The following is a 15,271-nucleotide window of genomic DNA, read 5'->3' as shown; positions in this document are numbered from 1 at the left end:
TTGTTAAGCCATATTGAGTACAGTAAGTAATAGATAATTCAACAAGTACTGATCTTAGCTTATAAACTGTCAAGCATAGTGTCTGATCACTTGCTTTAACTTGAAATGGATATTAAAAAATCCAGATTGCATTAAAATGTATGAGATGGAAGTCAGAAACATTTACTGTTGGGCATGCTTTACTATTCCCGAAAGCAGCTCACAAAAACAGGAGGCGACGCATCTCTCACTTGTGTTTTTGCAACGTAATGCGAACCACCAGAGGAGATTTTTTAATCCAGTTTGCTGTGAGTCTCCCAAAGAGACCTACACACTGAAGCAGACCCCACAAGCAAAGATATGAACCTTTTACAAAATTTGACTGGGTTTCTAAAGATAATATTCCTCTCTGTGTCTAAGTCTGAATGAAGAGAAGCCTACATCATTTCCGGGCAGGTTCTCCACCCAGGCTCACACAACCAGAACACAGTTTGATCGCCGAAATGAAAATAAAAACCCATCCACCCCACCATGGCTATCATGGACAACGAACCTTAGCAAAAGGAAGAGCACACGAAAGAGGAGGAGGCAGGGCAGGTGCGTCTAGCTGTAGCCTCCAGCACACGTGGATGAGATACGAGGCAGAATCCACAAGGTTTGTCACATACTCTCGTGCCTACCCACTTCTGCTACTAACTTGGGTACAAACAGCATGAAAACCCCACAGTAAATAGCTCTAGTACCCAGGAGGCTTGAGCAGGAGATCGAGGTGCTGCCAAGATCAAAAGATCTGCCTGGTTTCTTGCAGCTCAAGGTTGGTCTGTAGTTGAGGATCCCCGTGAAGGGCTAATATGACTGCATGAGGCTCTGTGCCCCGCGCCTCCCCTTCCTAAGCTCAGTATAAACTCACGGGAATCGCAGGGGCAGAGCTGTGTTCCTCCTCTGGTTGCACAGAGAAAGACAGTGAGATCCAGAGGCTGAGGAACCTGCCCGGGTTCACGCAGCTCGCAACAGAGGTGGGTTACCTCCTGAATCCAGACCGTCGGACCTCTGAGCCTGTACACTACCCTGAAGGAAGTAATGGGCTGCCAGGGAACAACTGTTACCCGAACCATGTTCACGGGAAGGACTTGGAATCGGAGGCTCTGGAAACCAAGGGGTGAGTGCGTTTACTCAGGACCAAGGTAAGGTGAGTTTGAGAACAGACCCAGTGGTCTCAACCCTGCAGCTATTAGGGACATCAGGGACGCCGGAGAAAGAGGAAAGAGCAGGAGGAAGGAGTCAATCATCCAAGGGCTTATTAAACAAAATATTGTCAGAAAGCGGTTGCCCCAACTCCAGAGATGCTGTTTACAAGGGCGCCCCCTGGTGACTGGGAGGACCTCGGCCCTGTGTCCACTGTCCACTCCACTGGGGACAACCTCACTCTGATTTCTCACAAAGGGGAGTCCTGGGATTTGTCAAGTGGACTGGATGTTCCTCTTTCCAAGGAGAACATCCAATATCTCTCCAAACCACCCTGAACCAATTTTATGATAGGGTGACATAGAGCTTTTTAGAAAGAAGTGCAAATACACTTTGCTCTGCTAGGAAATCACACGGAGAATTTGTGCCTAGTGCACAGTGTATGTGTTTCTCTACCTTGCCACCCGTTACAGGTCATTTCAGTCGGGGAACTAAACAACATTTGTAAAGACAACCTGCTGCCCCAAGGTGGTACTGCAGGAGGATGAGGGGCCCTGACTGTGTGACCTGCCATCCCCTTAGGAAGCTCCAAGCCTTTTGAAGCTCAGCCAGCATCCTGATCCCTTTCCAAAGACAGCAGAAAAGCAGGAATAACTGTTCAATAGACAGCCAAGTAGCTCTTGCATTTACAGATATAAACCTGGAGGCAGGTGATGTTTGCATTTCGCCAGGCAGGAGAATAAGATGCATATTGTTTCCGTTCCATTATTTAAGTAGTGTCTCTTGTTAAAATGCAATTCACCACAAGCCAGTATCTGTCGCTCCTGAGTGAACTGAACAAGTCATAAATCTGCCAATGGCCTTCTTGTCTACAATGAGGGTGAGTGCGTGCAAGACAGCTCCTTTATTCATTCTCATTATTAGAGCTACAAATGAATAGAAAGTGCTGCTAATTCAGAATAAAAACAGACATGGGTTTATGTCAGCTTAGTATATGTATATGCATGGAGAGGCTGTGGGTGTTTTTCTTTTTCCTTTTTCCCATTTGTAAAATGCATTGAGTTATGGATTACAGAATATTCTACACACTGTATCACGTTATCAGAAGAATTATGTTTCAAGATGTGAGAAATTTCACTTTGCACATTACATAATAGAGACCAGGCAGATGGAGTACTGAGAAGGGACCCACCACCATATGAATAAACACGAATAATAATGAAAAGAACAAAAGCATCAGCATCTTTGAGAAGATTCTGACCATATAAATCCAAATGCTTAACACCTGGATGGAGCCTTCCACTCCACCTTTCATCAGTCTGCAAGGTACCATATTCCTTGGTCCAATCCAATGACTGATCAGACCCCCGAGAGCCTCTTTACATAGAAATATTTGTCTAAATTGATGAGGATGGACAATAAAGACACAAAAGGACTTCCAATTTTTCAACCCTACAAAAATCTTACGAGAATCAAGATCCATCATAAAGTTTTTTTGCGATCCAAGGGTATCTTGTGATATACGTGCCAAAGGCAGGCTGGAAAATGGGGGTAGGGGTGTAGCCTGTATGAATTGTGGGTCTGCCCATCCCAGCTTGAAACCCTGGGCTGGCCCACTGGCTTCCAGAATGTTCCTTCATCCTTGTACAACAATTCCACCTACTGTGCTATAAGGATTAGAGACTGGTACAAAGCAGCATCTCATAAATGGTGGCTATAGCTTTTATTTCCTGATTTACTTTGGATTTCCCTTTTAATGACTTCTATTGAGAACTTCACATGATGTAACGAAGAATCAAACATACACATATGAAGCTTAAGGGTGGTCAGAATTTGAGAAACAGAAACACAATCAGGCTGAGGTTTTAGGAAAGCCAAGCCACTCCACAAAAGGAGAAGGCGTTGATAGGAACGATCTTTAGACAGGACACACAGCAAGCCAGAGGGCTGCAGTTCCCGAATTTGTTGGTGTCAGTCGCCATCAAAACCATGCTGTGCATGGTCCTGGATTTCACAGCCTCTCCTTGTTGGGCATATTGTTTCCATTGTCACAGCTCCACAAAAATGTGCTGCAGAGGGTTCCAAAGTCAAGCTAATTTTATCTAGGCATTTATTTAGTTAGTTAGTTACTAACTGACTTATTTTTCTTTTTACAGCTGTACCTGTGGCATAGGGAAATTCTCAAGCCAGGGGTGGCCTTGGAGCTGCCGCTGCAGGCCTACCAGAGCCACCGAAACACCAGATCTGAGCCACATGTGCAACCTATGCCACAGCTTGCATCAAGGCCAGATCTTTACCCCACCAAGTGAGGCCAGGGATTGAACCCACATCCTCAGAGAGACTATGTCAAGTTCTTAACTGGCTGAGCAATGGGAGCTCTTAGGTTGTTGTTAAAACTGGATAATTAAACTAAAATGAAATATAGTAAAAAGTAGTTTAGAAGCCATTGATGGACTCAAGTTTTTTTTTTTTCCCTAAGATTTCGAGGACAAGACTAGATAGATAGAGAGATAGAGATAAATAGAGATAGATAGATAGAGATGAACGTGTGTGGGTGTGTGAGACATCCATATGTATAGGATTGAGGTGCATGTATACACAGCTCAACACTGTCACCTACTGGCTGTATGAACGTAGTCAAATTACGTAACAGCACACATCCTTCGCTGCCTCCTTGCAGAATGGAGGTAACACCACCAATAGGTAGTATCATTGTGAGAATCAAAGGCAATGCCTGCCTAGCGCCACTTGGTCGCTAAGCCTCGGCATACAGATGACTGTTTATTTACACATATAGATTATACATCTATAAGTTAATAATAAAATATACAAACATATAAACTAATACAAATGCATATTGTGGTAGACATATCATCAGTACTTACTTCGCAAGCAACTTCATGAATATTGCGTTCTGTAAATCAAATAGGAAGGGTCTGTGTTCCTTTCAGCAGATCTGGCACCAAATATGGAGGAGGGTCTGGGCTAGAGACTGAGCCTGATGCCAACCGGAGTGCCCTCCATCACCAGGTGCCTCCACCCGCTGTGGGGATGGCCCTAGCCCTGGGGATCCACAGCACGTGCCCTCAAGGCTGGTCTGAGGCAACAACCAAGACAGATCAACAAGACAACACAATGAGGGCCAGGACAATGGGGGCCAAGGACAGCGAGGGGGATTCAAGGCTCAGAAAGCAGGGACTCGGGGAAGGGGTAGATGGGAGGCAGGGAATGGGCCCAGGCTGAGCGCAGGAGGAGAGCAGCCTGAGAGAAGACCCCGGGGGAGGCCAGGAGGGGAAAGAGGCTAGCGCTGGCTCAGAAGGGATCAATCAATGGGGTGGGCAGCAGCAGCCAGGCCAGGGCGGCGATTCATAGCATGGATTTGCATTTCAACTGCCACTGGAGAGATGTGGAAAAGCTTTAAAGACAAGTTTTGACCCCAATTCATGGGGGGGGGTGCTGGTGCTGGTGCTGGTGGCAGTGATCAGATGAAGGGGCGGGATGTGGCCCCGAGCGTGTCCTTTGTGATCAGTGACACACCAGCTGAGCCGTGGACCCCCAGGTCCTTCACGCCCTGAGCACCCGGCAGAAAGAAAGTCCTTGCGAACACAGCACAGGAGGACTAGAAACAGGGTTTCCAGCAAACACGATCCCTTCTTTGTCATAAGGAATACGATGGCAGAAAGTAAGCTACTGAAGTAGATTTGCAAATTTAGGGAGGGGTAACTTGTCCCATGTGGACACCTGCTGTCTCTTCGGAAATGAGAATTGCCACCTGCCCATGCACTTGAACCCTAGGAGCCCCAAACTCTCACCTAGAACCCTCCCTCCCTCCAGGTCCGCAGGAGCTCCTTAGCCAGCTTTTCATCTACCTGTTCTAGCCCATGGGGCCCGACACATCCTTCTCTAGGCTGCTCTCGCACTCCGTTCGAAGCACAAAGCCTCTGGCAGACTTCCAAGCTCCTGTAAGAGCCTACCAAGTCACACATTCCTAGGCTCAATTATTTACAAGCAATTTCATGACTACATATTTCTGAAGATTTTCAAAGCAGAAAGTTTCTATTGACCGTGTTCATTTTCTCCTGATTCTATCTCAGATGTGTAGGTTCACATCGTCTTGGGAATCAATCATTTAACCTGCGGAATTGTAACACTTAGGAGCGCTTTCATTGGAATATTCACTTTAATTCGAAGATCTTAGAAATATTTTAACACCGAGAAAATATTTTTAAAGACTCGGAGGAAAACATATAAGATTTAATTGAAAGAAGATATTGGGCTTCAACACGACGCGGCGAGAATAAATAAACCTGCGTGACGGCTTCGTCTTTGACTCTGGAGCTGATCTAAGTCAGGGCAAGAGAGAAAGGAATAACCCAGAGATTATACCATCCAGTGCGTAGGCACGAATGGAAAAAATGTCAAAGGCCATTGCATGAGAGAAAATAAAAAAATTTAATAGAATAATATGGAGACAAATTCACTGAAACACAGAGAAGTGAGTATCTTATAAACAGGATGGCAATGTGATTTATGGTCCAAACTGGACATCTTTTGAGAGGCAGAGGGAGTGATGGTCATAAACCTGCCAGGTGCCACGAGTGATACAGGACTGTCTCCAGGAAACGGCTACAATCTCCAGACAATGAACAGCTGACCATTTTCCCAAGTGGTTATATAAATACTTGTAAATGTTGAAATAATATATCATATTCTCTATAATGGGGCATATTTTCTTCGTGTGGATTTTTTTTTTTTTTGATGCAGATTTCCGTATGTCTTAGTATATACAGTTGGTGCCTCTGGCCTGATAATATCTTGGTGGGGAACAAAAGGGTGGATTCATCCATTCTCTTGAAATGTGAAAATTGGATGTTCAAATTGTAATTGAACAGGACCCTAGGGGGCCTTCCCAGGACAGATCACCAACCCCCCCCTGGGCCCCCCATGTCATCTGCCTGCCTCTTGTCTGTAAAAAAAAAATTAGCCAAAGAAAACATTTAATCAGAGAAATGAGTAAATGCTGAAGCAAAGGAAAACACATCAAGCAGAACAAAATAATAACAGCTTAGCCATTAAGCAATGTTGAAGACTTTTACCTTCTCATCGAGGGCTACAGGGAACATTCTGCGATAAATCCTTTGAGCTGTTTGGCAGATACTAAAACCCCCAGCATGTGGAAGAGGCTGACTGTATGCTGACCACAAGCACGTAGACCCCAGACCAGTTGGAACCAGAAGGCTGATGATGTCGACTCCCAGTTGCTTCACCACCAGCCAATCAGAAGACTGTCTATGAGCTGATCGTGCACACTGTGACCTTTTCTTAGCACACAACCCTGTCCCTTTTTCCCTATATAATCTCTGAGCAAAACCTGGGGAGTGGGGAGTTGGTTCTTTGGGACATGAGTCCATCTTCTTCCCAGGATCGTCAGCTTCCTTAATAAAAATATCTTCTCTTTCACTCAGTACTTGTCTCCCTGTATTGGAGTCTTGAGGGATGAGCAGCCAAGCCTGAATTTGGTGACAAAATGACTTACTGGTAAGTGTAAAGCCTTCATCATCAGACTGAAGGGATTCTGGGGCTGCCCACCTTTCAGGAACTCAATACACAATGATCAGGACAGAATACAACACTGTTTTCACAGAGCGTCACAAGAACTGATTCCTTGCTGTCCCCTACCAGACCTGAGTGCTCATGATGGGCTGTGTTGATAACCTCTTCTGCTTTGAGTTTTAACCACAGCTCATCCCATCTCCTTGTGCAAGTTTTTACCAACCAAAAAAACATTTCCAAAGTCCCCACAGGCTTCTTCTAAGGCAGCTTGTACATAAAAACGTGGGCTTCAGGAGGCAGGTTATGATGGTGTGTTTCCTAAGACAGCAACTGAACAAAAATGCAGCCGGTATGCCATAGAGGGGCAAGTATATGTCTTCAAGTTCTAGCTCGTGTACCCTGGCCTTGGGTCAGGGGGCTGATCCCTCTGACCCCAGTTTGCTCATCTGTAAATGGGAATAGTGCCATCTCCCTTGAAAGGCTGTGCAGAAGATTCTAGATGATGCGTATATGGATTCTCTCATCTACTTTGGCAGGTTATAAGTAGCCATGTGACTCCTCCTTGCACCTGGAGTAATAACTGATACCAGAGCCCCCAGCAAGTGCACAGACGAGCAGATGATGTGCAGGAAGGCTATTCATTTAAATTTTTTGCTAAGCCTATAAAGATCATCAGACTGGCTGTACAATGCTATTTACAACACCCTTCCCACACAAGATAGGCAATCCACCCAAGGCCCTCTGGTAGGCTTGATCAAGCATGAAAATTAGGAAAGGACAGCTCGTCATGCTGGGTCTCACATCACACAACTTTGCTCCCAGGCTCTGAGGCCACGTGTACAGGTTTAAACTTCATGAGTCAACTGTCAGGGTTTAGCCTTTCAGTGCAGTACTGAACAGAGCCCATTCTTCACAAGGACACCCCTTTGTAAGCATCTCCCCAGATGCTGTTTGGTAAAATACAAAACTAGGCTGCTGGCTATGCAATCTTGATTTTTATTCTGGCTTTATCTAGCTTTTTTTCCTTGATAAACATTTAGATTTCCTAAACAAATGTACTTCACATCCAGACCCCACCTGTCTTTCTTTCTTTTTTTTTTTTTTTCTTGCCCTGGGAACTCAGCCTCCACTTATGAATCCCCTGCTTTAGCCAATCTGTCCTGTCCAGGGAACACCTGGGGCAGCCCATTCATACCTTCAGGACCTGCACTGAGTAGATTTTGCCCCAAGGAGGGACAGTGGCCAGGAGGGAGCCCAACAGTCACTCCAACTTGGCAGTGTCTGAACCCCCAAGAAGCAGTGTCTGCTCCGCTCCCCAGAAGAAGCAGAGCTCCACAAAGCAACTGTCTTTTCCATAAGCAGAAACAGTTTCTCTTCGGGTTAAGCGCAGAGGGGGTTCTTCTCCCTCCAAGTCCATTATCTGGAATCACTAGGAGGTTAATCACTGTATCTTAAAGACCTCCAAGAGTCCATGCAACACACGCGGATAACGTCATTAAAGTATTCCAAACTCGGAGAGTTGGAGGTTGTTACAAAGAGCTTTCTTAACTAGAAACATATCCGTTCCTAAAAAAATAATGCTGTGGATTATGTCAAGTGTGTTTTCCTCCACAGTGAGGTCAAGGCTGGAATCAGAGAGCGGAGGAACCTGGGGTGTTCGTGGAGACACGTGGGGTGTTTGACAGAAACAGACGCTACCTTCGGGAAAGGCAACCGAGCCGGCGGCCACGTGCCAGTGCGGTTCCTCCCTGCGGATGTGCACGCGGACTTAGTAAAGTTCACGGAGGGTTTTGTTTTTCCAAGTTCCTGTCAAGGCTTTAGGCCCCGTGCAAGAAAACAGTTCCCTGAGAACCCCCAAACTCAATTTGTACATTAATGTGCGAACGTCATTTTTCCCTTTCATAAGTTTACTGTTTCCCTGATTTGACTGCTCGTTTCTTGAAGGCGAGTTTTACAGCTTCTCTATTTTAAGCATCGACTATTAAACATTTATTATCCGGCTTTACAGTAATCATTTCATAAGGGTTATTAACGGTTACTATTTGACTGCATTAAGGCTGTTAAGGTATTTTCTAAACACATAACGTTGTTTGAAGAGTGATGTTGGCACAGGGGCAAAATCTGCCTTGGAAACTTAGAATCATGACCCGCAGTGTAACTCGACGTTTCAAATTCCTCCAGAACCTGATCCAATCGATCAAACGTTGTCTTTAATGACTGACTGGATACATAATGGTGAAAACAGGAGGCCACATGAGATAGCAAAGGGTGATTCTTTAAATGCTTGGACCTGTACCAGCTTCAAACGTCCACGTCCGTGTGTTTAAATTCTGCCTTACAACTGATAGGACACATCCCCTTGTTAACAACCCAATCTGCCTTTCTGCTCCTTATGAAACGTGCTTATTTTCTACTCATTCCACAAATATTGATGGTGCCTCGGTGGTGTTCCAGGCACTGGGTGAAATGCTGAGCACACAAAACTTGTTCACGTTCTGGATCCCTGCCCTCAAGGAATTCATAAAAGCATGGATGGTGAAACCAAAGACATCAACTACTCATCTGTTAACTCATTCAAAAAAGATGCCTTGGGGCTTACTCTGTGCGCCCAGCACCATTGAAAGCTTGTGGGATACACCAGTGACCAAGACAAATAAGTCCAGCCATTGGGGAACTTTGCTTCTAGCAAAGGCAAGAGGACAAGGACGAACAGAGCCGAACACTAAGGAGCTAAGGATAAGCAAACACTGTGCGACTAAGGGGACTCAAGAGTTAAATGCAGGGGGATGTCATTTCACATCAGATGCTCAGGGTGAGGTCCCAGGAGAAGCGACATTTCAGCAAAGACAAAGGAGCCAAAGAGTTCCCCAGTTAGGACAGGGACCAGCAAGCTATAGCCCTCAGGCCAGATGCTACCTACTGGCTGTCAATAAAGTTTTATGAGCACAGCATTCACATATGCATTGGCAATGGCTGCGTTTTGGCTTGGACGGCAGAGCTGAAAAGCTGCAACAGAGACCATATGGGTATAAAAGCTAAAATACTTACTCAATGGCCCCTTAGAGAACATGTCTGTGATCCCTGGGAGAGAGGACGAGCCAGTGCCAGCTGACAGCCAGTAAGAGGTTAAAGCAGAAGGAGCAAAGAGTGGGTTGGGGTGTGGAGAGGGAGGTAGTGGGAGGCCGGCCAGTGGTGCTATGGTTTCTCTGCAGGTGAAATGGGGGCTCCGGTGGGCTTTGAACAGAAGGATGGCCAAGAGCTCCAGTGTCGTGGCATGAACACAATCACGCATGATGCTGAGAAGGGACAAAGGGGACCCAGCTGAGTGGGTGGGAAACCAAAGCCTCAAAGGAAGTTCCAGAGGCACGGGGACAAGGCAGGAGGCAAAACTCAAGGGAAACAAGAAGAGCAGAGAGCGCGTGTACCGACAAGCATGGTGAGTAAGGCACTGTGCACGCAGGGAACTGCTCACTCCTCCTTAAGGGATGCTGAAGTGTGTGTGCGCAGAGAAGGAGGACTCGGGGCTGAAAGATTTTGCAGGTGGACACCATGGTGGGGGAAGGGACAAATTGGGAGGATAGGAATAACAATATATACACCACTGTATACAAAACAGATCATTCCGAAGGACCTACTGCATAGCACAAGGGAATCTACTCCTTCTGTAATAACCTACATGGGAAAGAAGAATGACTACATGCACATGTATAACTGAATCACTGTGCTGTACCCTGAAACTAATACAACACTGTAAGTCAACCACAGTCCAATAAAATTAAAAACAAAAAAACCAAGCAGGTGACGGAGCCAGATCACACAGGGCAGGAAAGAGACAACCCCATGCAGGTGTCACGGCCAGCCCTGCTCTCCTTGCCACTTCAGCTGATGGCTCAGCTACCACCTGGGTCCGCTGCACAGGTGCGGTGGTGCAGGTGCGACACCCACTCATTGGTGGGCAGCCGGTGTGCATCGTGGGTGGTGTCATGAGAAGTTGCACCTGGCACCCTGGTTTGAGATCCAAGGCACTCGGCTTGCTTAAAGCAGGTTGTTGGAGCTACACCACTTATGCTGCATCTCTAGGAGATGTGGTGAGAAGATCAGAGGCTAGAAAGACCCTTCCTTGAGGCTCCCTTTATCCTGGCGGGATGTCTTCCTGGACAGCCTGATGCCACCATTTGCCGGAAGCGTAGCCCTGAAGCACAGGGGGTCCCAGGAGGCCGGGGTCACTGAGGGGTCATGACATAGCCTGCTCTGTCTACCTGTTCAATGCTCTTTTTTGTAGGGCTGCACCCAAGGCATCTGGAAGCCCAGGATAGGGGTCCAATCAGAGCTGTGGGTACCAGCCTACACCACAGCAACATGGGGTCTGAGCCACATCTGCAACCTACACCACAGCTCATGGCAACACCAGATCCTTAACCCACTGAGCAAGGCCAGGATCAAACTTGCATCCCCATGGATCCTAGTCAGGTTCCTTCCTGCTGAGCCACAAAGGGAACTCCTACACGTTCAGTGTCTTGAAGAACATCTTTTGTGCTCTGGGCCCCTTTGAGCCTGGAGGGTCAGAGTGTTCATTTCTGCCCAGCCTTCACCACAGTCCTTTGAGGGAGTGATTCAGACACAGAACGAGGGAGCTGAAACCCCCTTGAGGATGCCGCCTAGGAGGGATCTCCTTCCCCAGGGGCCGTGGAGGGGAGGAGAGATGCACAGTGGTTACAGGTCTGCAGTTTGAGCGGATGGAGCATAAAAGGAAGAAACAGGTTCTGGGAAAAGAGCACAATCCCTGGAGCTCGACCTCTGATTCTCTTTGGAAATAAGAAGGCAACACCGGGAGTTTCCGTCATGGCGCAGCAGACACGAATCTGACTAGGAACCATGAGGTTGCGGGTTCGATCCCTGGCCCCCCTCAGTGGGTTAAGGATCTGGCGTTGCCGTGAGCTGTGGTGTAGGTCACATACCTGGCTTGGCTGTGGTGTAGGCTGGCAGCTGTAGCTCAGATTAGACCCCTGGCCTGGGAACCTCCATATGCTGCAGGTGCGGCCCTACAAAAAGAAAAGAAGAGGCAACACCATCTGCCAAGAGTGAGAAGGATACCGCTGAGACCAGGACCAGTGGGCTGAGGAGGGACCCAGAGCTCGGAAGGAGAGGTAAGAGTGTCATCAGAAAATAAGATGCTACAGGTTAAGGTTTCAACAGCTGAGCCTTTCCTGTCTGGGGCCCTGGGATGGGCTGAACTGCGTCCCCCAGCAGATGTACTGGTACCTCTCATCACAGCCTTCTTTGGAAACAGGGTCACGGCAGACATAATTAGCAAAGGTGAGGTCCTACTGCGGTGAGCTGGGCCCCTAATATGACCCATGTTCTTATGTGAAAATGGTCATAGGACGACCCACAGCCCCTGTGAGCAGCGGCAAAGACTGGAGCGATGGGGCCACAAGCCAAGGAAGGCTGAGGGCTCCGGAGCTGGAAGAGGCCAGGAGGGGTCAATCCTCCCTGCTGTGTCCACTGAGAGCGTGGCTTGGCCGACACTGTGCTCTTGGCTCTCTCTCCTCCAGAACTCTGAGAGCTCACATTTCCACCTTAAACTACCCACGTTGCGGTACTTGGTTCTAGCAACCCTAGGAAACACAACAAACACAGCCACCCACCATCCAACATGTGTGGGAAGACGTGGCTTGAAGGGAGTCTGTTGGTGCCTGGCTGCTGGCTGGCTGGAGGCTGGGTGGGAGGATGCCTGGCACAGCGCTGGCTCAGGCAAAGCCAAAATGTGCATGACCCCTGGACCAGTCATTTCAGGAGTTTGCCTTATGAGCTAATTAACACAAGTACAGCAAGGGGCTACCTCCGTGTCGAGGCAAATTATCCTACATACACGCTCATCACAAGCCGTGAACCTGAACACAAAATTCTGCTGATATGGTTCATTGGGCCCCCCCTCCAAAGCTCCCCCTGCTCAGACAGTCCTCCTCCCTCAGCAGAGAGATGCTGGCAACACAACACAACACAACACAACACAACAAAAACAAAACCCTTGGAAAACACCCAGAACAAAAACATGAATTTTGTTTATCATCATCTGTGAGCAGCTGCTAGCTGAGTGAGAGCCTCAAGGGGACCTGCAGTCCTGCTAGCATCTGGAGGGTACCACAGATTGGGCGGTGACGTGAAGGTGCCTGGGGGACCTGGGTGTGGCAGCAGCAGGTCGGGAGGGTCAGGAGAGGCAGCCCAGAGGGTCTCAATGGACTTCTTTTCAACTAGACTTCTTTTCAATGGCTGCAGTTGTTGGGTCGTATTCGATACGATTCTAGGACATATCTGCCTCCTGTGCCTGCAGAAGCCCTGGGTGAGCTCTTCTGTCCTCGTGACATCACCTGACTCTCACATGGAAAATATTCCACCCAGAGGGTGAGCAGAATCCGAGCCCCTGAACAGGTAAAGAGTATCTCAGTCGCATAGAAAGAAACAGTGTTTCTAACCTGCTAACCAGGCTGTAACCTGAATTCTTTTTACAAGATATTCTGCGGGGTGTTATTTCAGGGACGAGAAAGAGACACTGCTCCTAATAACGTTTTGCTTTGCTTTCATCAAACTCAAATTAAAGAGCTTGCAGCTGGGGAAGCAGCATTTTGACTTTTAACTGGAAAATGTGCGTGGCCAGTAAAAATCAACGGACGAACAGAAAGAACTTTAAACTATACAGATGAAAGCTACAAGGTGGAAAGGAGACCTTCCACCGAGAGTCGAAGGGTTCAGCTGAGACAGCTCCACAGAGGGAACTGAGTGACTGCTTCGCTTTGGGAGAACAATTCACGTCGCCCTTTGAAAGCATTTCAGGGTCATACAGCAGAACCTGACAAAACACTGTAAATCAACTATGATAAAAACAAATAAAAATCTTAAAAAAAAAGAAAGCATTCAGAGTCATTCAAAGAAACGGGCTGAGGACACTCCCTTTGCTACAAAGGACCCTTTTGAAGGCAACCTCTGGTGGCTGCTTGAACTACATCATTTGACGAAACAATTGTGTGTAAATACGCACGTCATGTGAACAGGCATAAGTGATCACTCTAAACCAGTGGGTCTCAGGCAGAGGCAAAGATTTTCCCCAGGGGATGCTTGGCAACTTCTGCAGAAGTTTCTTATTGTCACAACTTGGGGAGTGGGGGGCAGGCTATGGCATCTAGTGGGTGTAAGCCAAGGATGCATAGGGCTAACCATCCTCCCGTAATCGGGACTGACCCTCCCCCAGCAAAGAAGGATCTGGTCCTGAACACCAATAGCGCTGAGGCTGAGAAACGCTGGTCCGACAATTAAGCTTTTAGCTTTTCCTTGGTGAAAGGCCAGGCTATCTTTGGAGAACTTGAAAGCTCAAGACAGGAAATATTATCATGGCAATGACAAGATTTCATCTTTGTGCAAACTATGAAATAAAAGCTTGAGGGGATGGATTACACAGGATTCTTATATCTGCCCATCACACTGTGTGTGTGTGTGTGTGTGTGTGTGTGTGTGTGTGCGCGAGTGTGTGTATAAACACATTTACACCTGAACACAGAGTAGACAGAGGGCTGAATTTCAGCTGGTACATCTCAGGACTTAGCCAACTTTAACCTCAATATGGGTGGTTTGAATCACTTTCTATTTGTTTGGGAAGCAAGTGACCAAAGTCTAGTCCAGGATTCAAAGGACACCGTCTCTAAGTTTCCGATTTCTTAAAAAAAAAAAAAAAGACAAGGACCATGGTTCTTCTTCCACTGGATAGTGTCACATCCGGATGTGGTACCTGAAACTGCAGCAGTGACTTTGCACCCAAGGGCAGAGCTCACCTGGACCAACCGGATGGATTTTGGGGGGCACAGGGAGTGGGGACAGGACTGGGGGTCTTTATTAACTTTTGAGCCGTTGAAGTGAGTAATGCTGAAGACATCTCCCCAACCTTCTAGTTATGTGACTTAACACCCTTTTTGAACAAAAAAAATTGGTCAAGCTATTTAGAGCAGCCTGCGGTCAAACACCTTCTTCTACAGAGCGGTCTGTCCATTTCATGACATGCTCTTCGCTTCTCTTTTTCGATGTATAAGATGAAGAAAGAATGCACATGAAGCTACAGTCATCTTGGACATAACATCAAAGTCCTAAACTTCAGGGGGATCCCGTTGCGGCTCAGTGACGTACGAACCCAAGTGGGATCCGCGAGGATGCGGGTTCGATCCCGGGCCTCGCTCGGTGGGTTAAGGATCTGGCATTACGTGAGCTGTGGTGTAGGCCGGCAGCCACAGCTCTGATTTGACCCCTAGCCTGGGAACGTCCATCTGCTGCAGGTGCAGCCCTAAAAGAAAAAATAAATAAATAAAGCAAAAAAATGTACTACAACTTCAAAAAATGCCACGGAAAAAAAAAAAAAAAAAAAAAAAAAACAGCTTCAGTCTGTGAAGGTCCATGTCACAATTAGCCCTACAGCATTGAGGACATCCTGCTTCTGCCTAATTGGCAAAGAGTCAATATGATGCCAGTCCATGCCCAAGTACAAAACAAGTGACATTTTGATTTCTTT

General features: G+C 47.1%; 1 protein-coding gene and 1 long non-coding RNA gene across 17 annotated transcripts in view; both read right to left on the bottom strand.

Moving 5' to 3' along the window:
* Positions 1 to 15,271, bottom strand: part of SEMA5A (semaphorin 5A) — a 530,468-nt gene that overhangs the window by 166,337 nt on the left and 348,860 nt on the right. The gene's annotated exons all lie outside the window — the stretch shown is intronic.
* LOC146395694 (uncharacterized) lies at positions 7,800 to 15,134 on the bottom strand. The gene is made up of 2 exons (XR_014831040.1): positions 11,676 to 15,134; positions 7,800 to 11,140 (listed from the first exon to the last, which is right to left on the bottom strand). It is a non-coding gene; the product is annotated as an uncharacterized LOC146395694 (long non-coding RNA).

This window comes from Sus scrofa, chromosome 16 (assembly GCF_054392235.1).
Source record: "Sus scrofa isolate SSC_HxYL_T2T_F1_AM1 chromosome 16, Sscrofa_HxYL_maternal_Yorkshire_Landrace_v2.0, whole genome shotgun sequence".
Lineage (NCBI taxonomy): Eukaryota > Metazoa > Chordata > Mammalia > Artiodactyla > Suidae > Sus > Sus scrofa.
Note: the sequence above shows the minus strand (reverse complement) of the source record. Positions and strands in the feature narration are given on the sequence as shown.